This window comes from Oncorhynchus keta, chromosome 23 (genome assembly GCF_023373465.1).
Source record: "Oncorhynchus keta strain PuntledgeMale-10-30-2019 chromosome 23, Oket_V2, whole genome shotgun sequence".
NCBI classification, from domain to species: Eukaryota; Metazoa; Chordata; class Actinopteri; order Salmoniformes; family Salmonidae; genus Oncorhynchus; species Oncorhynchus keta.
Window position 1 is genome coordinate 42429885 of NC_068443.1, and position 24051 is coordinate 42453935.

A 24051-nucleotide genomic window follows, 5' to 3' on the forward strand; every position below is an offset into this window, starting at 1 on the left:
GAAGTCACAGTTTTGTTGATTATGGGTGCATATCGACAAAGGCTTAGACACAGACAGGGCTCTAAATGAACATTTTCCATTGGTAGAACTGGTGCTCACAACTTTAAAAAGTTAGGAGCACCACACAATGTTTAGGAGCACCAGAAAATAGGATTTCTAAATTTATTGAGATTTAACCTATATACATTTTTAGCTACGTTTGAAATCACACGTGCCCTGTAAAACTAATATTTAACCCTGTAAAGACATTTGTTACAAAAAGCAAAAATGTGTCATTAGGTTTCTACACACTACCTATTGAGATGCATTACATTGAACATTTTACACTTTAAGAGCGTCAAGTTTATAAGTGACGACATACAAGAGATCAGTCCTTCAAGACAAGTCGGAACTCAGACAAACATTTCAGAATTGGAAACTTGTTGTAGAAAGACGAGGGCTGAGTTTCCCACTTGGAAAGTATTAGTAAATCATAAAACATTTTTTAAAAGTTTGCTCAAATTTGACACTAAAGAAAGATTATTCTATTTAAAAAAGCACAGCATTGAGTTACAGGCATACTATGCTTTGATTGTAAGGGGTGAAAACAAAATTATCTACATCAGATTTTTTTTTTATAGCATTTTCACCATAAACACAAACATCCCTAACATACAGCTATTAAAAAGGTGCAATGTACAGAAATCCCTCTGCCATTTCCTGGCAGTGAAATTTTGAATAATTTCAAATAGCAATGTATAGTGTAGAGAATCATTGTACCACCTAAACTACTGTTAAATATATTTTCAGTAACCAAGAATTGTATTTGCAGCTGTTTGAAGCTTGTGTACAAAACCATAAGTAAAAGATGCAAAAACTAAACTTAAGAACAGGAAGCACAGATCTACCGCTTCTTAGACTTGCTTTCAATGAGAATGACAGATCTGTAAACACATTTCTATGTGAATTGGGTCGGGTCGCCCAAGAAGTTACATATTGCAGCTTTAAAATGTCCCCCAATGTTTAAGTAGGCCTAGTCCCTATCAATGTTCTTAAAGGTGTGTGCACGCGTTTAAACGTCATCAGTACTTAAAGCTTCAGGCATTCTAAATGTGACTATAGGGAAAATAAACAAATAAAAATAAACATAACTTGTCCAACAATGTTATGAACACACTAACCATCTGTACTGTTCAAATAACTTTACAAACATAGGCCTACACACTCACTCACACACACACACACACACACACACACACACACACACACACACACACACACACACTACCTTTGAAGCATCTCTTTGAGTAGCCTATTCCTTTTCAGTTCCTGTACCATCCAAAATTTGTACCTAGCTAGCTACCACTGACTAGGCTAGGTAACATGACTAGCTAAAAATGTAATTTGTTATCAAACCAAAAAATAGCAGCTTAGCTGCCCATGCCCCTTAAAGTTGATGATGTGGTTCCTGACAAGAAGAACATGGCTGAGCTCTTTAATCACCACTTCATTAAGTCAGGATTCCTATGTGACTCAGCCATGCCTCCTTGCCCGCCCAACATTTCCTCATCTCCCACCCCTAATGCGACTAGCCCCGATGCTCCTCCCTTTTCTTCCCATGCCCCGATACGAAGTTTCTCCCTGCAGCCGGTCACTGAGTCAAAGGTGGTGCTAAAGGAGCTCCTTAAACTTGACCTCAAAAAAACATTTGGGTCAGATGGTTTTTCTGCCCATATCGTCAACAAGCTTATCTCTGACCTGTTTAACCTTTCTCTCCTCTCTGGGGAGGTTCCCATTGCTTGGAAGGCAGCCACGGTCTGTCCTTTATTTAAAGGGAAAGATCAAGCTGATCCTAACTGTTATAGGCCTATTTCTATTTTGTCCTGTTTATTGACAAGTTTTTCCAACACTTTCGATAACTGACTGGCTTTCTTGATGTCTACAGTATTATCTCTGGTAAGTGCAACTTATTTAATTTCCTACCTTAGTGTGACTTTTGGCATTGGGTGGAGGCAAGTCGTTTTTCATAGTCAGGGCTGTAGCAGCTTGTTGCAGGTCTCCTGCAGGCCACAACAAGGTGGCCATCAGTCATAGTAGATCTGGACTTGGACTTTATCTTCATATGAGAAAATGCAGACTCAGAGGTAGATTGAGAGCACATCTTATGTTGGGATACTTCTCCCTCCAGCAGTAGCTCCCAGAAGAACTCTTCCTTCATCTCAGTGGTTACCCTGGATTTCAGCTGAATGTCATCTTGAAGGGTGAGAATTTCAGTTTCTGCTATAGCTGTGTCCAACTGAAAAAGTGATCCCATTTGAGGCAATGACTTCCACACGTATGTCTGTGCCAAACGGCAAGCACATTTAAGCGGCAATAGACTGAAGTGATGCAAAGTCAGTGAAACGATTGTCAAACTCAGATGAGATGCTCTAGGACTTCCAGTTAACGTGCACTGTCAAGCTGTATCATTGACCCTGACGCTCAAGTTCTGAATGCATGTGTTGAAAGTGCAGGTCCTTACGTTGCAGCTTTCTTGTGAGCAGTTGTAGTTAGCTCCGCTTCAGTCTCTTCTAAGTGAGGACGCGGAGTTAGCCTCCGCTGGAGGTTTTTTGCTCGAATAAAACACAATCTTCATCGCTAAATCCATCACCTCGTTCATGTTTAACATCTTCCCGCACAAAGCTTGCTGATGGATTACGCAGGGTTAACTAAGAAAGTCCGGGAAAGAATAATCTCGTTTGCACAATGCAACGAACCAACCTACCATAGCAGGTGCCCCATCGGTAGTAATGGAGACAAGCTGACAAAAGGGCAGTTGGAATTTGTTAACAAACTCCAGAAAAGCTTGAAAAATATCGTCGCCCCTTGTATGTCCTTTCAGTGGCAAATTGGCGAGTAGTTCCTCCTTTTGACCACACAACTTAAGAACACATCTGGATACAAAGTTAGCTAGCTGGCATCACCGTGACCTCGACTTGGGAGTTGGGAGGGGGCACTTGACACACTCGGCATACGTCAACAAGTGGGCAGAGAACGGTCATATGTTATGTAAATCACCTGACTTTCCAGACATTGCTGTGAATGGAGGACTGTTGAACATTAAAACAGAAAGACTATAGGCATTGATTTGCGTGGCTGAATTTGAGTAAACTTGTAATCATCTCGTGATCGACTGGTTGGGCACCCTTGCGGAAAACCATTCGATTCTTGTGGGCCGGCTAAGGAGTATTGGTGTCTCTCTGAGGAGACTTTGGTCTGGTTTGCTAACTACCTCTCAAAGAGTGCAGTGTATAAAGACAGAACATCTGCTGTCTCAGCCACTGCCTGTCACCAAGGGAGTACCCCAAGGCTCAATCCTAGGCCCCACACTCTTCTCAATTTACATCAACAACATAGCTCAGGCAGTAGGACACCCTCTCATCCATTTATATGCAGATGATGCAGTCTTCTACTCAGCTGGCCCCTCCCCAGATTTTTGGGTTGAATGCTCTACAACAGAACTTTCTTAGTGTCCAATAAACTTTCTCTGCTCTTAACTTTGTTCTGAACACCTCCAAAATAAAAGGTCATGTGGTCTGGTAAGAAGAATGGTCCTCTCCCCGCAGGTGTGATTACTACCTCTGAGGGCTTAGAGCTTGAGGTAGTCACCTCATACAAGTACTTGGCAGTATGGCTAGATAGTACACTGTCCTCTCAGCACATATCAAAGCTGCAGGCTAAAGTTACATCTAGAATTGGTTTCCTCTATCGTAATCATCCTTTTTCACCCCAGCTGCCAAACTAACCCTGATTCAGATGACCATCCTACCCATGCCAAATTACGGAGACGTAATTTATAGATCGGCAGGTAAGGGTGCCCTCGAGCGGCTAGATGTTCTTTACCATTCAGCCATCAAATTTGCCACCAATGCTCCTTATAAGACATCACTGCACTTTATACTCCTTTGTAAACTCGTCATCTCTGTATAACCGTCGCAAGACCCACTGGTTGAAGCTTATTTATAAAACCCTCTTAGGCCTCAATGCCCCTTATCTGAGATACGTACTGCAGCTCTCATCCTCCACACGCTCTGCCAGGCACATTCTGTTAAAGGTCCCCAAAGCACACACATCCATGGGTGGCTCGTCTTTTCAGTTCACTGCAGCTAGCGACTGGAATGAGCTGCAACAAACATACAAACTGGACAGTTCTCAATCTCTTCATTCAAAGACTCAATCATGGACACTGACAATTGTCACTGCTTTGCGTGATGTGTTGTTGTCTATCTTCTTGCCCTTTGTGCTGTTGTCTGTGCCCAATAATGTTTGTACCATGTTTTGTGCTGCTACCATGTTGTGTTGCTACCATGTTGTCATCATGTTGTGTTGCTACCATACTGTGTTGTCATGTGTTCCTGCCATGCTATGCTTAGTCATCTTAGGTTTCTATGTAGTGTTGTGTTGGCTCTCTTATCGTACGTTTTGTCCTATATTTTTTTTATCCCAGCCCCCATCCCTGCAGGAGGCCTTTAGGCCATAATTGTAAATAAGAAATTGTTCTTAACTTCACTAGGGTAGGGGGCAGCATTCGGGAATTTTGGATGAAAAGCATGCCCAAATTAAACTGTCTGCTACTCAGTCCCAGAATATAGGATATGCATATAATTAGTAGATTTGGATAGAAAACACTAGTTTCCAAAACTGTTAAAATAATGTCTGAGTATAACAGAACTGATATGGCAGGCGAAAACCTGAGGAAAATCCATCCAGGAAGTGGGATATTTTTGATGTGGGTACTTTTCTATTGAATGCCTATACAGTATAGTGCCTATACAGTTTCTTTGATGTTACAGACAAACTAGGACCAACAATAGTAGAATTGCCTCTGACTTCATCACAAATCTGCCCATACTATTATATAAATTAATCAATACAATACCAACCCTTTTGACCGGGGGGTTATTTAATGCATTATACTGCCATTGTGCTTTGGTAACGCACAATTAATAAAAGATGGTACCATATGATAATTATTGGTACCATTTTTCATAATTGCGCATTACCATGGCAGAATGTATAATGCAGGTTAAAACCATGGAATTTCCATGATCCACAACTACCATGGTATACAATTAAGCAATAACATTATTATTGTGAATGGCAGTACCACCATACTTCAAGGCTAAAACCATGGTACATTTTCATGAGTCAGACTGTACCATGGTATAAGTACCATAGTAGTAGTACCATATTGAAATAACCATGCCCATCCCTAATGTCATGCCCATTTTTTGGGGCATTTTCTAAAACCCTTTGAGTAAAAACTCATTAGAATGGGCCAAAACCCAAAAGGCCATTGCTGGCTTGCTCCACTAATGGAACTGGAGCGACAGTAATATTAGCCGGCAGAGAGGCAGTAGGGCCGTAGGTGCAACTGAAAGATAATTTCTGGGCAAACAGAGAGATTTGATTGACAAAATGTCCTCTATGCTCGTCGAGGCTCATTAAAACAATACAAAGTACGTTCGCAAATATTAATAATGCAGCAGAATGTAGTAGTGCCTTCTCCCAGGTCTCCTAAGGATTAAGAAGAGGGGCAGAAATGGGATGTTTTTAGCTCATACATGGAAAATGGCAACCACAGCCTTACAGTACATGTTGTCCTTTGTGGCACAGTTGACAAAGAGGGTGGCGCTCTTGAAGGTTCCCATACAGGGTATAAACGTATGCACTTACTGTAAGTCACTTTAGGAAAAGTGTTTGCCAAGTGGCATATAATTATACATCACAGGACTGAGGTAATAATCAAGAAGTGACGTGAGGTGTGCTGCTGCTCACACTGCTCTCTGTAGGCTTGCTCTCTCCTAAGTAGTGTTGCTAGGATACCACAGCACGTGGGCTTATCAAGCAGAAATTACAGTTGTTTTGTACTCCACCACCTGAATCAGCTTTTAGTCTATTTGAGTAGTCGAAGGCTTGTTAAGAATAGAGTGGCACTGTTGGTAGTGTGGTGCTCCTGCTTTAACTGCAACATTTTACCAAGTTTCAAACACTTTTTTAATTTTTTTTTATTTCACCTTTATTTAACCAGGTAGGCTAGTTGAGAACAAGTTCTCATTTGCAACTGCGACCTGGCCAAGATAAAGCATAGCAGTATGAACAGACAACAACAGAGTTACACATGGAGTAAACAATTAACAAGTCAATAACACAGTAGAAAAAAAGGGGGGAGTCTATATACAATGTGTGCAAAAGGCATGAGGTAGGCGAATAATTACAATTTTGCAGATTAGCACTGGAGTGATAAATGATCAGATGGTCATGTACAGGTAGAGATATTGGTGTGCAAAAGAGCAGAAAAGTAAATAAATAAAAACAGTATGGGAATGAGGTAGGTGAAAATGGGTGGGCTATTTACCAATAGACTATGTACAGCAGCAGCGATCGGTTAGCTGCTCAGATAGCTGATGTTTGAAGTTGGTGAGGGAGATAAAAGTCTCCAACTTCAGCGATTTTTGCAATTCGTTCCAGTCACAGGCAGCAGAGTACTGGAACGAAAGGCGGCCAAATGAGGTGTTGGCTTTAGGGATGATCAGAGAGATACACCTGCTGGAGCGCGTGCTACGGATGGGTGTTGCCATCGTGACCAGTGAACTGAGATAAGGCGGAGCTTTACCTAGCATGGACTTGTAGATGACCTGGAGCCAGTGGGTCTGGCGACGAATATGTAGCGAGGGCCAGCCGACTAGAGCATACAAGTCGCAGTGGTGGGTGGTATAAGGTGCTTTAGTGACAAAACGGATGGCACTGTGATAGACTGCATCCAGTTTGCTGAGTAGAGTGTTGGAAGCCATTTTGTAGATGACATAGCCGAAGTCGAGGATCGGTAGGATAGTCAGTTTTACTAGGGTAAGCTTGGCGGCGTGAGTGAAGGAGGCTTTGTTGCGGAATAGAAAGCAGACTCTTGATTTGATTTTCGATTGGAGATGTTTGATATGAGTCTGGAAGGAGAGTTTGCAGTCGAGCCAGACACCTAGGTACTTATAGATGTCCACATATTCGAGGTCGGAACCATCCAGGGTGGTGATGCTAGTCGGGCATGCGGGTGCAGGCAGCGATCGGTTGAAAAGCATGCATTTGGTTTTACTAGCGTTTAAGAGCAGTTGAAGGCCACGGAAGGAGTGTTGTATGGCATTGAAGCTCGTTTGGAGGTTAGATAGCACAGTGTCCAATGACGGGCCGAAAGTATATAGAATGGTGTCGTCTGCGTAGAGCTGGATCAGGGAATCGCCCGCAGCAAGAGCAACATCATTGATATACACAGAGAAAAGAGTCGGCCCGAGAATTGAACCCTGTGGCACCCCCATAGAGACTGCCAGAGGACCGGACAGCATGCCCTCCGATTTGACACACTGAACTCTGTCTGCAAAGTAATTGGTGAACCAGGCAAGGCAGTCATCCGAAAAACCGAGACTACTGAGTCTGCCGATAAGAATATGGTGATTGACAGAGTCGAAGGCCTTGGCAAGGTTGATGAAGACGGCTGCACAGTACTGTCTTTTATCGATGGCAGTTATGATATCGTTTAGTACCTTGAGTGTGGCTGAGGTGCACCCGTGACCGGCTCGGAAACCAGATTGAACAGCGGAGAAGGTACGGTGGGATTCGAGATGGTCAGTGACCTGTTTGTTGACTTGGCTTTCGAAGACCTTAGATGGGCAGGATGGATATAGGTCTGTAACAGTTTGGGTCCAGGGTGTCTCCCCCTTTGAAGAGGGGGATGACTGTGGCAGCTTTCCAATCCTTGGGGATCTCAGACGATATGAAAGAGAGGTTGAACAGGCTGGTAATAGGGGTTGCGACAATGGCGGCGGATAGTTTCAGAAATAGAGGGTCCAGATTGTCAAGCCCAGCTGATTTGTACGGGTCCAGGTTTTGCAGCTCTTTCAGAACATCTGCTATCTGGATTTGGGTAAAGGAGAACCTGGAGAGGCTTGGGCGAGGAGCTGCGGGGGGGGCGGAGCTGTTGGCCGAGGTTGGAGTAGCCAGGCGGAAGGCATGGCCAGCCGTTGAGAAATGCTTATTGAAGTTTTCGATAATCATGGATTTATCGGTGGTGACCGTGTTACCTAGCCTCAGTGCAGTGGGCAGCTGGGAGGAGGTGCTCTTGTTCTCCATGGACTTCAGTGTCCCAGAACTTTTTGGAGTTGGAGCTACAGGATGCAAACTTCTGCCTGAAGTAGCTGGCCTTAGCTTTCCTGACTGACTGCGTGTATTGGTTCCTGACTTCCCTGAACAGTTGCATATCGCGGGGACTATTCGATGCTATTGCAGTCCGCCACAGGATGTTTTTGTGCTGGTCGAGGGCAGTCAGGTCTGGAGTGAACCAAGGGCTGTATCTGTTCTTGGTTCTGCATTTTTTGAACGGAGCATGCTTATCTAAAATGGTGAGGAAGTTACTTTTAAAAAATGACCAGGCTTCCTTAACTGACGGGATGAGGTCAATGTCCTTCCATGATACCCGGGCCAGGTCGATTAGAAAGGCCTGCTCACAGAAGTGTTTTAGGGAGCGTTTGACAGTGATGAGGGGTGGTCGTTTGACTGCGGCTCCGTGGCGGATACAGGCAATGAGGCAGTGATCGCTGAGATCCTGGTTGAAGACAGCGGAGGTGTATTTGGAGGGCCAGTTGGTCAGGATGACAAGGTACCCTTGTTTACGGAGTTAGGGTTGTACCTGGTGGGTTCCTTGATGATTTGTGTGAGATTGAGGGCATCTAGCTTAGATTGTAGGACTGCCGGGGTGTTAAGCATATCCCAGTTTAGGTCACCTAACAGAACAAACTCTGAAGCTAGATGGGGGGCGATCAATTCATAAATGGTGTCCAGGGCACAGCTGGGAGCTGAGGGGGGTCGGTAGCAGGCGGCAACAGTGAGAGACTTATTTCTGGAGAGAGTCATTTTCAAAATTAGTAGTTCGAACTGTTTGGGTATGGACCTGGAAAGTAAGCCTACAAAGTAATGTCAATCTCTGCAGTAGACTGCAACTCCTCCCCCTTTGGCAGTTCTATCTTGACGGAAGATGTTATAATTGGGTATGGAAATCTCTGAATTTTTGGTGGCCTTCCTGAGCCAGGATTCAGACACGGCAAGGACATCAGGGTTAGCAGAGTGTGCTAAAGCAGTGAGTAAAACAAATTTAGGGAGGAGGCTTCTGATATTGACATGCATGAAACCAAGGCTTTTTCGATCACAGAAGTCAACAAATGAGGGTGCCTGGGGACATGCAGGGCCTGGGTTTACCTCCACATCACCCGCGGAGCAGAGAAGGAGTATTATGAGGGTGCGGCTGAAGGCTATCAAAACTGGTCGCCTAGAGCATTGGGGACAGAGAATAAGAGGAGCAGGTTTCTGGGCATGGTAGAATATATTCAGGGCATAATGCGCAGACAGGGGTACAGCGGAGGTAAGCCCAGTCACTGGGTGATGATGAGAGAGGTTGTATCTCTGGACATGCTGGTTGTAATGGGTGAGGTCACCGCATGTGTGGGAGATGGGACAAAGGAGGTAACAGGGGTATGAAGAGTGGAACTAGGGGCTCCATTGTGAACTAAAACAATGATCACTAACCTGAACAACAGTATACAAGGCATATTGACATTTGAGAGAGACATACAGCGAGGCATACAGTAATCACAGGTGTTGAATTGGGAAAGCTAGCTAAAACAGTAGGTGAGACAGCAACAGCTAGTCAGCTAGCACAACAAACAGCAGGTAAAATGGCGTTGACTAGGCAACGGGGCCGACAGATAAAGCAAACAAGCAGAATGGAGTACCGTGATTAATGGACAGTCCAGCGTGCATCAGCTATGTAGCCAAGAGATCAGTGTCCAGGGGGCAGCGATGGATGGGCAGGGAAGCTGGACTGGCGAGTGTTATCCAGGTTAAAAAACTAACATGACTAAATAAGGGGCACGTAAGCTGCAGTGGCGGTCGTTGCCGTTTAAGATGAGGGAGTAGGGCTGTTCAAAAGTGACCGTATTACTGCCACACCGGCGGTCACGAGTCATGATGGCAGTCAAATTCAACATGTCCGTTTAGTCACGGTAATTAGGCTTCTGCAAGCTCTGACGCGGATGGTCATTAGTAGCCTACCAAACCTGCTACTCCTCACTATTGTCTCTCTAATCACTCTGATATCAAAGCAAATGTCATGTAAAAGAGAGCCCATGAGGTCATGTTGCACAACAATTCTATAGGCTATGCAATTGCATGAGAAAACCGAGTTAAATGGCCTCTATTAGAAAGAGGATCCCATCAGCTTTCTATAAGCTATGCCTACTATATTTATTTCTCAACTGTCCTAATATTAAACCTCTTGATACTAGCCATCCCGGATCCGGGATCGTGAATACAGCCTCAAGCTCATTACCATAAACGCAACGTTAACTATTCATGAAAATCACAAATGAAATGAAATAAATATGCTAGCTCTCAAGCTTAGCCTTTTGTTAACAACTGTCATCTCAGATTTTCAAAATATGCTTTTCAACCATAGCAAAACAAGCATTTGTGTAAGAGTATTGATAGCTCGCGTAGCATTTAGCGTAGCATTCAGCGGGCAACATTTTCACAAAAACAAGAAAGCATTCAAATAAAATCATTTACCTTTGAAGAACTTCGGATGTTTTCAATGAGGAGACTCAGTTAGATAGCAAATGTTCAGTTTTTCCAAAAAGATTCTGTGTGTAGGAGAAATCGCTCCATTTTGTTCATCACGTTTGGCTACCAAAAACACCCGAAAATTCAGTCATCAAAACGCCAAACTTTTTTCCAAATTAACTCCATAATATCGACTGAAACATGGCAAACGTTGTTTAGAATCAATCCTCAAGGTGTTTTTCACATATCTCTTCGATGATAAATCGTTTGTGGAAGTATGCTTTCTCCTCTGAATCACATGGAAGAATGCTTGCAGCTGAAGATTACGCACTAATTTCGAACAAAGGACACCGGGCGGACACCTGGTAAATGTAGTCTCTTATGGCCAATCTTCCAATGATATGCCTACAAATACGTCACAATGCTGCAGACACCTTGGGAAAACGGCAGAAAGTGTAGGCTCGTTCAGGGCGCATTCACAGCCATATAAGGAGACAATGGAAAACAGAGCCTCAACAATTTTGCTCACTTCCTGTTTGAAGTTTCATCTTGGTTTTCGCCCGTAGCATCAGTTCTGTGGCACTCACAGATAATATCTTTGCAGTTTTGGAAACGTCAGTGTTTTCTTTCCAAAGCTGTCAATTATATGCATAGTCGAGCATCTTTTCGTGACAAAATATCTTGTTTAAAACGGGAACGTTTTTTTATCCAAAAATGAAATACTGCCCCTAGAGTCTCAATTAAGCACATTGCTTATCTTTACATCATGAGTATAGCCTACCTGGCTAGCATGAAAATGAACCACACACACCCACAGTACCAGTCAGTCAAAAGTTTGCCCACATTTTATACATTGTCAAAAAACAGTGAAGACATCAAAACTATGAAATAATACATATAAAACCATGTAGTAACCAAAAAAAAAGTGTTAAACAAATCTAAATATATTTTATATTTGAGATTCTTCACCCTTTGCCTTGATGACAGCTTTGCATACTCTTCGCATTCTTTCAACCCGCTTCCCCTGGAATGCTTTTCCAACAGTCTTGAAGGAGTTCCCACATATGCTGAGCACTTGTTGGCTGCTTTTCCTTCACTCTGCGGTACAAGTCATGCCAAACCATCTCAATTGGGTTGAGGTCAGGTGATTGTGGAGGCCAGGTCATATGATGCAGCACTCCATCACTCTCGTTCTTGGTCAAATAGCCCTTACACAGCCGAGAGGTGTGTTGGGTCATTGTCCCGTTGAAAAACAAATGATAGCCATGCTAAGCTCAAACCAGATGGGATGGCATATCACTGCAGAATGCTGTGGTAGCCATGCTGGTTAAGTGTGCCTTGAATTCTAAATAAAACCACTGACAATGTCAACAGCAAAGCACCCCCACACCTCCTCCGTGCTTCATGGTGGGAACCACACATGCAGAGATCATCCGTTCACCTACTCTGCATCTCACAAAGACATGGATGTTGGAACAAAAAATGTCAAATTTGGACTCATCAGACCATAAGAACCGATTTCCACCGGTCTAATGCCCATTGCTCGTGTTTCTTGGCCAAAGCAAGTCTCTTCTTCTTATTGGCGTCTTTTAGTAGGGGTTCCTTTGAAGCAATTCGACCATGAAGGCCTGATTCACGCAGTCTCCACTAAACACTTGATGTTGAGATGTGTCTGTTACTTGAACATTTAATTGGTCTGCAATTTCTGGAGGCTGGTAACTCTAATGAACTTACCCTCTGCAGCAGAGTTAACTCTGGGTCTTCTTTTCCTGTGGCGGTCCTCATGAGAGCCAGTTTCATCATAGCGCCTGATGGTTTTTGCCACTGCACTTGAAGAAACTTTCAATGTTCTTGTCTTTCAAATCTTCATGTCTTAAAGTAATGATGGACTGTCGTTTCTCTTTGCTTATTTGAGCTGATCTTGCCATAATATGGACTTGGTCTTTTACCAAATAAGGCTCTCTTCTGTATACCACCTCTACCTTGTCACAACACAACTGATTGGCTCAAACACATTGAGGAAAGAAATTCCACAAATTCACTTAACAAGGCACACTTGAGAGAATGCCAAGAGTGTGCAACGCTGTCATCAAGGCAAAGGGTGAGAAACACCTTCAGTTTCACTCCACAGATGTAAGATCTGAATTTGATCAGTGTTGCCGCTTCCCATTGATGAGGATAGTCGGCAAATACGTTGATTTGAGACTCGTAGTACGATGGGATAGTTTGAAGCGTAGGGGACGGTTCTGTCAGCATGACAAGCTCTCTGACTTTGTCGGGGCGTTGCTACTTACTTATGTACAGTTTATAGGAGATAGGAATGTGATTTTAGGAGGTATAATTGAATATATCTTAACAAAAACACTTTCATCATTTTCATATCATATGCACAACGTATTGGATGGAAACTTGACAGATAAAGGGGATATACTTTCCAAGATAAAGTATTTTGTTCATACAGTTAATGACATCACAAAATGAAAACCAATATTACATTTGTCTTCCATAGGTCCATAGTTTTCCAATGATCGTTCCATTATTCACGGTCTACCATGTTAAGAGTTTCGGCGGGAAAAGTCTTAAAAGAACATTCCTTGGGTTAAATACTGAAGCGGGAAAGAAAGTCTTCTACTTAAATATACAACAGGGCGTGAGGTGTCAAAACTCCCAACAGCTCCCTCCTCCCCTCTTCTGTGGGTGAAAAGGTCCGGTTATGGTCAACCATTGCCAAGCTGATCTGACCCATTGTGATCCCCACAGGACAGTCATGACACAACAAGGTCGAGAGAATTTTGAGTAATTAGTGACCCATTTAATACGCCTTGCACTCTTGCCCGCATCTAGTTGATCTAGGGTGTAATCATTCATCCAACAGTTGCAAATGAGAGTTTCTATTCGAAAAATGTTTATCCCTGTTTCGTTTGCTTCCGTTCATGCAAAGTTTGTGAACAAAATCGGCAGAATGAATTCACCCGATCACACGCAAAACACAGTTCACTTTCATAGCAGCCACATAAAATCACCAAGATCACTTTGCTCGTTGTATATAATGCCTTCTCACAACTATCTACGCATCCTCCTATTCCTCTTCTCACCTTTAGCTGTCACTTGTGGACTTCAGTGCACAGCACATCAGCTTTCTGTGACCAGACAAAAACAACTTTCCAAGCCAAACCTTTATATCATAACCGCTAAACACAGCCTACATCGTTGTCATGTCATAATCAACATACTAGAAGACGTTAGTAAACCCGCAACAGCATGTTAAACCCGAGGGCAACGGTGGCAATATATTTATAAAACCAAAAGCTTCCCTTGACTAGCATCCCTCTGTCTGATTCTGGTGTTTGAGTAGGCAAAACTAGCTAGCTGCATTCATTAGCAAAAAGTATATATATATATATATACACACACACTGCTCAAAAAAATAAAGGGAACACTAAAGTAACACATCCTAGATCTGAATGAATGAAATATTCTTATTAAATACTTTTTTCTTTACATAGTTGAATGTGCTGACAACAAAATCACACATAAATGATCAATGGAAATCAAATTTATCAACTCATCTGGATTTGGAGTCACACTCAAAATTAAAGTGGAAAACCCCACTACAGGCTGATCCAACTTTGATGTAATGTCCTTAAAACAAGTCAAAATGAGGCTCAGTAGTGTGTGTGGCCGCCACGTGCCTGTATGACCTCCCTACAACGCCTGGGCATGCTCCTGATGAGGTGACGGATGGTCTCCTGAGGGATCTCCTCCCAGACCTGGACTAAAGCATCCGCCAACTCCTGGACAGTCTGTGGTGCAACGTGGCATTGGTGGATGGAGCGAGACATGATGTCCCAGATGTGCTCAATTGGATTCAGTTCTGGGGAACGGGCAGGCCAGTCCATAGCATCAATGCCTTCCTCTTGCAGGAACTGCTGACACACTCCAGCCACATGAGGTCTAGCATTGTCTTGCATTAGGAGGAACCCAGGGCCAACCGCAACAGCATATGGTCTCACAAGGGGTCTGAGAATCTCATCTCGGTACCTAATGGCAGTCAGGCTACCTCTGGCGAGCACATGGAGGGCTGTGCGGCCCCACAAAGAAATGCTACCCCACACCATGACTGACCCACCGCCAAACCGGTCATGCTGGAGCAGGGGTGTCAAAGTCAAATGGACGGAGGGCCAAATAAAAAATTTAGCTACAAGCCGAGGGCCGGACTGTTCGAATGTTCATTGAAACATTTTTAAATGACGCATATAGTCTAGTGAACCTAATTGAACCTACTGAAAACCTAACAAATATATTCCAATATGATCAGATAAATAAAGCAATATTTTCTTATGGCTCTGTCAGTAATCTTTAATTTTCAACAGACACAAAAGACAAATTTCCTTTATATAAAAATCCCCATAACATGAACATTAAATGAAAGAAACCGGTATTCAAGGCACCATCAGTAGCCTATATTTTCTATTTTAGCAAAAGTGGGCTAAATTTACTTCAAAGAAAAAAACAATAATAGCAATTTTCTATCATCCACTCAACTGAAATATTTTTAAAATATAATTGGATTGAAATACAATAAAATAAAGTGCAAAAATCTATTAATCAAAAACAACACTTTGTTTAAGGAGAAGTAACATGCAGTGAAAACAAATATTAAACTTTAACTTTTAAACTTGAACTGAGTAAAAACTCTAAATATGTGATTGCACAGTAATGTTCACTTGTTTGAGGTTGAGGGTGATACTTGGTGGTGTCCCATCTTTTCCACAAGTTCATCAATGTTCGGGTAAGGCTCTGAGCTGAGGAAATCCTCAGAATTGAGTGGAGGTGTTCAGCAGTAAGTCGACTTCTGTGTGATGTTTTGTTCAAGTTCATCAAAGAAAACAGTTGTTCACACAGGTATGTGCTGCCAAACATAGACAACGTTTGAGCAGCCTGGATGCGCAGCTGGGGCATTGTGTCGGGAGGAAACGGGCGAACTCCGCAGCACCCACTGCCGCATATTTTGCCCTCAGTGCATCATTGCATTGGAGGTCAATCAACTCCATTTGGAGGTTTGGTGGTGAGCTTTCCACGTCAACAGCAAATGGGTTACCGAGCAGTTCCAACCTGCTTTTTTGTGCTTCAAAGTCAGCAAATCGGCGTCGAAAGTCAGCGGCAAGCATACCTATTTTATCAGCCAACTGTGCGCTCGGGAACGCACTGGTAGAGAGCTTCTCTTTCATGGTCTGGCAGCTGGGAAAGTGGCTCAAATTTTCTTTCCGCATCTGCGTCTCCCACAGAGTCAGTTTGGTTTTAAATGCCTTCACTGTACTGTACATATCAGAGATGACACGATCCCGACCCTGCAGCTGCAAGTTCATTGCATTCAGATGACTCGTAATGTCACACAGAAAAGCCATTTCACACAGAAACATTTCGTCTCGGAGTTGTGTTGTGTCTTTCCCTTTGCTGTCCAAGAACAGACAAATCTCCTCACGAAGCTCGAAACATCTTTGAAGCACCTTTCCCTGGCTTAGCCATCGCACCTCTGTGTGATAAGGCAAATCACCATGCTCCGTTTCTAACTCCGTCAGAAATGCCTTGAACTGGCGGTGATTCAAACCTTTGGCTCTGATAAAGTTAACTGTGCGCGTGATGATGCTCATTACATGCTCCATTTTCAAGGCTTTACCGCACAACGCTTCCTGGTGTATGATACAATGATAAGCTGTCAGCTCACCTGTCGCGTTTTCCTCTTGCATCTTTTCCCGTATCTTCGCCACCAGTCCGCTCCTGTGTCCACACATCGCAGGTGCCCGTCGGTTGTCAAACCCACAAGTTTTTCCCAAGGCAGCTCCATCTCATTTACACATCTTGACACCTCTTCATACAAATCATGCCCCGTAGTTGTGCCATGCATAGGACGTAAAGCCAAAAACTCCTCTGTCACGCTTAGGCTGGAGTCCACTCCGCGGATGAAAATTGACAACTGGGCAATGTCAGAAATGTCGGTGCTCTCATCCACAGCCAAGGAATATGCAATGAAATCTTTTCCCTTTTCACAAGCTGCTCTTTTAGATTGATGGACAACTGGTCTACTCTCTCGGCAATGGTGTTTCTGCTCAGACTCACATTTAAAAAGAGTTGCCTTTTTTCTGGGCAAACTTCGTCACAAACTTTAATCATGCAGTTTTTGATGAAATCCCCCTCCGTAAATGGCCGGGCTGATTTAGCGATCTCTTCTGCCAAAATAAAACTGGCCTTGACAGCAGCCTGGCCTTGTGATTTGGCTTTTTGAACAGAGCCTGTCGAGATTTGAGGCCTCGTTTTAATTCCTCTGCCTTTTGTAGCCTTTGTTCCATGTCCATATTCTTGTTTTTGTCCGCGTGTTTCGTTTCATAATGTCGTCTCAGATTATACTCTTTCAGTACCGCCACACTTTCTCCACACAGAAGACACACAGGTTTTCCAGCTACCTCCGTGAACAAATACTCCGACTCCCACCTTGTTTGAAACCCCGGTTCTCAGTGTCCACCTTCCGTTTTGCCATTTTTGATGGGTATCTGAAAGTTAATTTTACTGTGATGCTGACAACTGCTGTGCCAATAAATATTGAAATGAAGCAGCCTACTGCTCGGTGCGTCACCGTTGCATTGTGGGAAATGTAGTATTGGTGCGTGTAAAAGATCTGCGGGCTGCCGGCTTGCTGCGGTCTGCGGGCCGGTTCTAATAATAAATCAAGATCATCCCAGGGGCCGTAAAACCTTCTCGCGGGCCGGATGTGGCCCGCGGGCCTTGACTCTGACATATGTGTGCTGGAGGATGTTGCAGGCAGCAGAACGTTCTCCATGGCATCTCCAGACTCTGTCACGTGCTCAGTGTGAACCTGCTTTCATCTGTGAAGAGCACAAGGCGCCATTGGCGAATTTGCCAATCTTGGTGTTTTCTGGCAAATGCCAAACGTCCTGCACGGTGTTGGGCTGTAACCACTCCTTTATTGGGGGTGTCTTGCTAATTGCCTATAATTTCCACCTGTTTTCTATTCTATTTGCACAACATTTGAAATGTATTGTCAATCAGTGTTGCTTCCTAAGTGGACAGTATGATTTCACAGAAGTGTGATTGACTTGGAGTTACATTGTGTTGTTTAAGTGTTCCCTTTATTTCTTTGAGCAGTGTATATTTTTTAATCTCTAAATGAATTTGTTCAAAACTTTCCAACTATAGTCTCTTGCTTTCTGAGTCAACTACTCACTACATTTTATGCAGTGCTAACTAGCTGTAGCTTATGCTTTCAACACGAGATTAATTCTCTGATCCTTTGATTGGGTGGACAACATGTCAGTTCATGCTGCAAGAGCTCTGAGGTTGGAGGATGTCCTCCGGAAGTTGTCATAATTACTGTGCAAGTCTATGGAAGGGGTGAGAACCATGATCCTCCTAGGTTTTGTATTAGTCAATATATCCGAAGGAGAACAGAAGCTAGCTGTCCTCCGGCTACACCACGGTGATACCCTACAGAGTGCCGCGGAGGCTACTGTAGACTAGAGGTCAACCGATAATGGTTTTTCAACGACGATACCGATTATTGGAGGACCATAAAAAGCCGATATCGATTAATCTGCCAATTTTTTTTTGTAACTATGACAATTAAAACAATACTGAATGAACACTTATTTTAACTTAATATAATAAATCCGTAAAAAAAAAAATTTAGCCTCAAATAAATAATGAAACATGTTCAATTTGGTTTAAATAATGCAAAAACAAAGTGTTGGAGAAGAAAGTAAAAGTGTGTTCTATGTAAGAAAGCTAACGTTTCAGTTCCTTGCTCAGAACATGAGAACATATGAAAGCTGGTGGTTCCTTTTAACATGAGTCTTCAATATTCCCAGGTAAGAAGTTTTAGGTTGTAGTTATTATAGGACTATTTCCCTCTATACCATTTGTATTTCATTAACCTTTGACTATTGTATGTTCTTATAGGCACTTTAGTATTGCCAGTGTAACAGTATAGCTTTCGCCCCTCTCCTCGCTCCGACCTGGGCTCGAACCAGGAGCACATCGACAACAGCCACCCTCGAAGCAGCGTTACCCATGCAGAGCAAGGGGGACAACTACTCCAAGTCCCAGAGCGAGTGACATTTGAAACGCTATTAGCACGCACCCCGCTAACTAATCTCGGGAGTTGATAGGCTTGAAGTCATAAACAGCAGAGCTGCTGGCAAAACACACGAAAGTGCTGTTTGAATGAATGCTTACGAGCCTGCTGGTGTCTACCGTCGCTCAGTCAGACTGCTCTATCAAATCAAAGACTTAATTATAACATAATAACACACAGAAATACGAGCCTTAGGTCATTAATATGGTCGAATCCGGAAACTATCATCTCATAAATCTAAATAATCCTGTTACATTGGCACAACCTTCAATATTATGTCATAATTATGTAAAATCCTGGCAAATTAGTTCGCAACGAGCTAGGCGGCCCAAACGGTTGCATATACCCTGACTCTGCGTGCAATGCACGCAAGAGAAGTGACACAATTTCACCTGGTTAATATTGCCTGTTAACCTGGAATTTATTTTAGCTAAATATGCAGGTTTAAAAATATATACTTCTGTGTATTGATTTTAAGAAAGGCATTGATGTTTATGGTAAGGTACAGTCGTGCAACGATTGTGCTTTTTTTCGCAAATGCCCTTTTGTTAAATCATCCCCGGTTTGGCGAAGTTGGCCGTCTTTGTTAGGAAGAAATAGTCTTCACACAGTTCGCAACGAGCCAGGCGGCCCAAACTGCTGCATATACCCTGACTCTGTTGCAAGAGAAGTGACACAAATAAATTCATGTTAACTAAATATGCAGGTTTAAAAATGTATACTTGTGTATTGATTTTAAGAAAGGCATTGATGTTTATGGTTAGGTACCCTTTTCACGAATGAGCACCGCATCGATTATATGCAACGCAGGACACGCTAAATAAACTAGTAATATCATCAACCATGTGTAGTTAACTAGTGATTATGATTGATTGTTTTTTATAAGATAAGTTTAATGCTAGCGAGCAACTTCCCTTGGCTTCTTACTGCATTCGCGTAATAGGCAGGCTCCTCGTGGAGTGCAAAGAGAGGCAGGTGGTTAGAGCGCTGGACTAGTTAATTAACCTCTCTAGGGTAGGTGGCAGCAATCGGAATTTTTGATGAAAAGCATGCCCAAATTAAAACGGCCTGCTACTCAGGCCCAGAAGATATGATATGCATATAACTGGTAGATTTGGATAGAAAACACTAAAGTTTCCAAAACGGTTAAAATAGTGTCTGTGAGTATAACAGAACTGAGTTAGCAGGCGAAAACCCAAGAAAAATCAGTTTTGGAAGTTTTTTATTTTATTTTTTTATTCAATGCCATTACAGTATCCATTGACTTAGGACTCAATTTGCAGTTCCTATGCCTACAACTAGATGTCAACAGTCTTTAGAAATTATTTCAGGCTCGTATTCTTATAAATGAGGGAGTAAGACCAGTCTGAACGAGTGGACCCTACCGTGTCGCAGAGCTTTTTCATGCGCATGTGCATTTCTTGTTTACCTTTTATGTTGACGACGTTATTGTCCGGTTGAAATATTATAGATCATTTAGGCTAAAAAGCAACCTGAGCCTGTGGATTACTGAAGAAAATGTGCTAACAAAACAGAGGTTTTTGGATATAAAGAGACTTCATCGAACAAAAGGAACATTTATTGAGTAAATGAATGTCTTCTGATTGCCACCATATGAAGATCATCAAAGGGATTTATTTTCTCTCCATTTCTGAGTTTTGTAATGCTTCTGCTTGGCCGGGTTACTGTTTGTAAAAATTTGTCAACTGGGCTAGGTATGCTTTCGCCGAAAAGCATTTTATAAATATGACACTGTGGTTGGTTTAACAAGAAGTTAGGTTTAAAGATGTTAAAATATAAAATATGTTTTTTTCTGAATTTTTATAATGAGCATTTCTGTAACTGAATTTGGCTCTGCAATCTCACTGGATATTGGCCAGTTGGGACGCTAGCGTCCCACGTACCCTAGAGATGTTTAACCGTAAGGTTGCAAGATTGAATCCCCGAGCTGACAAGGTAAAAATCTGTCGTTCTGCCCCTGAACAAGGCAGTTAACCCACCATTCCTCGGCCATCATTGAAAATAAGAATGAGATCTTAACTGACTTGCCCAGTTAAATAAACGGTGTGTGTAATATTACATATAAAAAATATATATATTAAATCGGCTAAACCTGTGTCCAAAAATACCGATTATTATGGAAACTTGAAATCGGCCCCAATTAAATCAGCTATTCCGATTAATCGGTCGACCTCTAGTAGACCATTGCAAAAACATTGTGTATTAATCAATTATTTGGTGTAGTGAATATATTTGATAGTTTTATCTAAAAAGGATGACTTTAATGTTCACACAATTGTTATGAAATTCCTCTGAGAAGCCTCCACTGGTCAGCTGATAATGGTGAAAAGACCCAAAGATTATCTTCCCAGCAATCATAAGACTACAGCGAACTAATAATAAAAAGGGCTGAGCAATATGGACAAAAATCCATATAACTGAATCTCTGGTGGTACTATACTTTCCGAATGCACTGTGGGTCACAAATTAAAAGATAAAACCCACACACAGTAGCAATATATGAATCTAACAGTACATTTGCTATCCAACTAAGAGCTGAGAGCATCCTCTTTCCAGCTGTGACAAGAGGATAGCTGCGTTTCCCCAGAAATTGGATTTTAAAATGTTACTCAAATCATAACACTTAAGGAGCATTTGTCTCTCTGGGAAATGAGAGAGTGTGACTCTCTCGACACAGCAGCAGGCTCCGGCGAAACAGGTACATGGGCAGGCAGACACTTTCGTTACAGGAATCACGACGATAAAGTAGTTTACTGCTTAAAATCATGGTTTTAGCCTCCGGGAAGAAAAATAGGCCGTTTTTAGTGAGGTGAATGTACAGCCCACACAAATGCAACCAATTAATTGGTTGTCAAAAGGTCGCAAAACGGGACTAAAAGGTTGTAGTCTGGAGCCCTGCCTTGTAGGCTTTTCACGATACGCATACTCTAACTTTTGTTTCACTTCAATGAAAACAGGCTCCATCTTTGCAATCAACACTAGCCTAGGCAAAGGCTCCTCTCTCGCTTTCACTCTCTCCTCAGCAGCAGAGCAGCCCCAGACAATTTATTTTATTGGCCAAAAGCCAACAATTACCTGCTAACGGAAACTCTATGCCCCAGTGGCTTTCCATAGCACCCCTACACACATCGTGGGGCGCTCTGTCCATTGTGCTGACGGCACAAAATCTGTATTCTCTTCGCTAACCTGTCACTCAATCATTTAAACTTTTTTTCTATTTTTATACAGGGACATAAAACTGAGGGGGCACAAGTTTCAACTGAGGGAGCTACGCCCCCTTTTGCCCCATCGTGGAGCCAGGTATGTGCTGATATACAGTGAATTCAGAAATTATTCACACCTTGACTATCTCAAAACGTTGCGTTACTGTGCCTGAATTTAAAATGAATTAAAATGTAGTTTTTTTGGTCACTGGCCCCATAATGTCAAAGTAGAGTTACGTTTTTCAACATTTTTACAATTAATAAAGAAAATCTGAAATGTCTTAAATCATTAAGTATTTAACCCCTTTTGTTATGGAAAGCCTAAATAAGTTCAGGAGTAAATATTTGCTTAACAAGTCACATAATAAGTTGCATGGACTCACCATGTTCAATAGTGTTTACAATGATTGAATGACTACCTCATCTCTGTACCCCACACATACAGATAATTGTAAGGTCCCTCAGTTGAGCAGTGAGATTCAACCACAAACATCAGGGAGGTTTCCAATATCTTGCAAAGAAAAGCAGACATTTAATATCCCTTTGAGCATGGTGAAGTTCTTACACGTTATATGGTGTACCTGTACACCCAGTCACTGCAAAGAGATAGGGGTCCTTCCTAACCCAATTGCCGGAGAGGAAGGAAACCGCTCAGGGATTTCACCATGACGCAAATGGAGACTTCAAAACAGTTACAGAGTTTAATGGTTGTGATAAGAGAAAACTGAGAATGGAGCAACAACATTGTAGTTACTACACAATACTAACCAAATTGACAGAGTGAAAAGGAAGCCTGTACAGAAGACAAATGTTCCAAAACATGCATCCTGATTACAACAAAAAGCTAAAGTAACACTGCAAACATAAAAAATAAAAAAATCCTGAATACAAAGTGTTATGTTTGGGGCAAATCTAATACATTACTGAGTACCACTCTATATATTTTCAAGCATAGTGGTGGCTGCATCATGTTATGGGTATGCAATCGTTAAGGACTGGGGAGTTTTTCAGGATAGAAATAAATAAAATGGAATGGAGCTAAGCACAGGCAAAACCCTGGTTCAGTCGGCTTTCCACCAGACACTGGGAGATGATTTCAATGCTATTCATTGACTACAGCTCAGCGTTCAGCACCATAGTGCCCTCAAAGCTCATCAATAAGATAAGGACCCTGGGACTAAACACCTCCCTCTGCAACTGGATCCTAGACTTCCTGACGGGCCGCCCCCAGGTGGTAAGGGTAGGTAACAACACATCTGCCACGCTGATCCTCAACACAGGGGCCCCTCAGGGGTGCGTGCTCAGCCCCCTCCTGTACTCCCTGTTCACTCATGACTGCACGGCAAGGCACAATTCTAAAACCATCATTACATTTGCCGATAACAACAACAACTGATCACCGACAACAACAAGACAGTCTATAGGGAGGAAGTCAGAGACCTGGCCGTGTGGTGCCAGGACAATAACCTCTCCCTCAACATGATCCGGACAAAGGAGATGATTGTAGACTACAGGAAAAAGAGAACCGAGCACACCCCCATTCTCATCGATGGGGCTGCAGTGGAGCATGTTGAGACGTTCAAGTTCCTTGGTGTCCACATCAACAACAAACTAGAATGGTCCAAGCACACCATGACAGTCGTGAAGCGGGCAGGACAAAACCTATTCCCCCTCAGGAGACTGAAAATATTTGGCATGGGTCCACAGATCCCCAAAAGTTATACAGCTGCACCAACGAGAGCATCCTGACTGGTTGCGTCACCGCCTGGTATAGCAACTGCGTGGCCTCCGACCAAAAGGCACAACAGAGGGTAGTGCGTACGGCCCAGTACATCACTGGGGCCAAGCTTCCTGCCATCCAAGACTTCAATAGCAGGTGGTGTCAGAGGAAGGCCCTAAAAATTCCAAAGACTCCAGCCACCCTAGTCATAGACTGTTCTCTCTGCTACCGCACTGCAAGAGGTACCAGAGCGCTAAGTCTAGGTCCAAAAGGTTTCTTAACAGCTTCTACCCCCAAGCCTTAAGACTCCTGAACATCTAATCAAATGCATTGCCCCCCCC

The 24051-nt window shown here is 42.8% G+C and overlaps 1 pseudogene; it reads right to left on the minus strand.

Annotated features, from left to right (window-relative positions):
- Nucleotides 1-24051, minus strand: part of LOC118402374 (selenoprotein F-like) — a 31758-nt pseudogene that overhangs the window by 2534 nt on the left and 5173 nt on the right.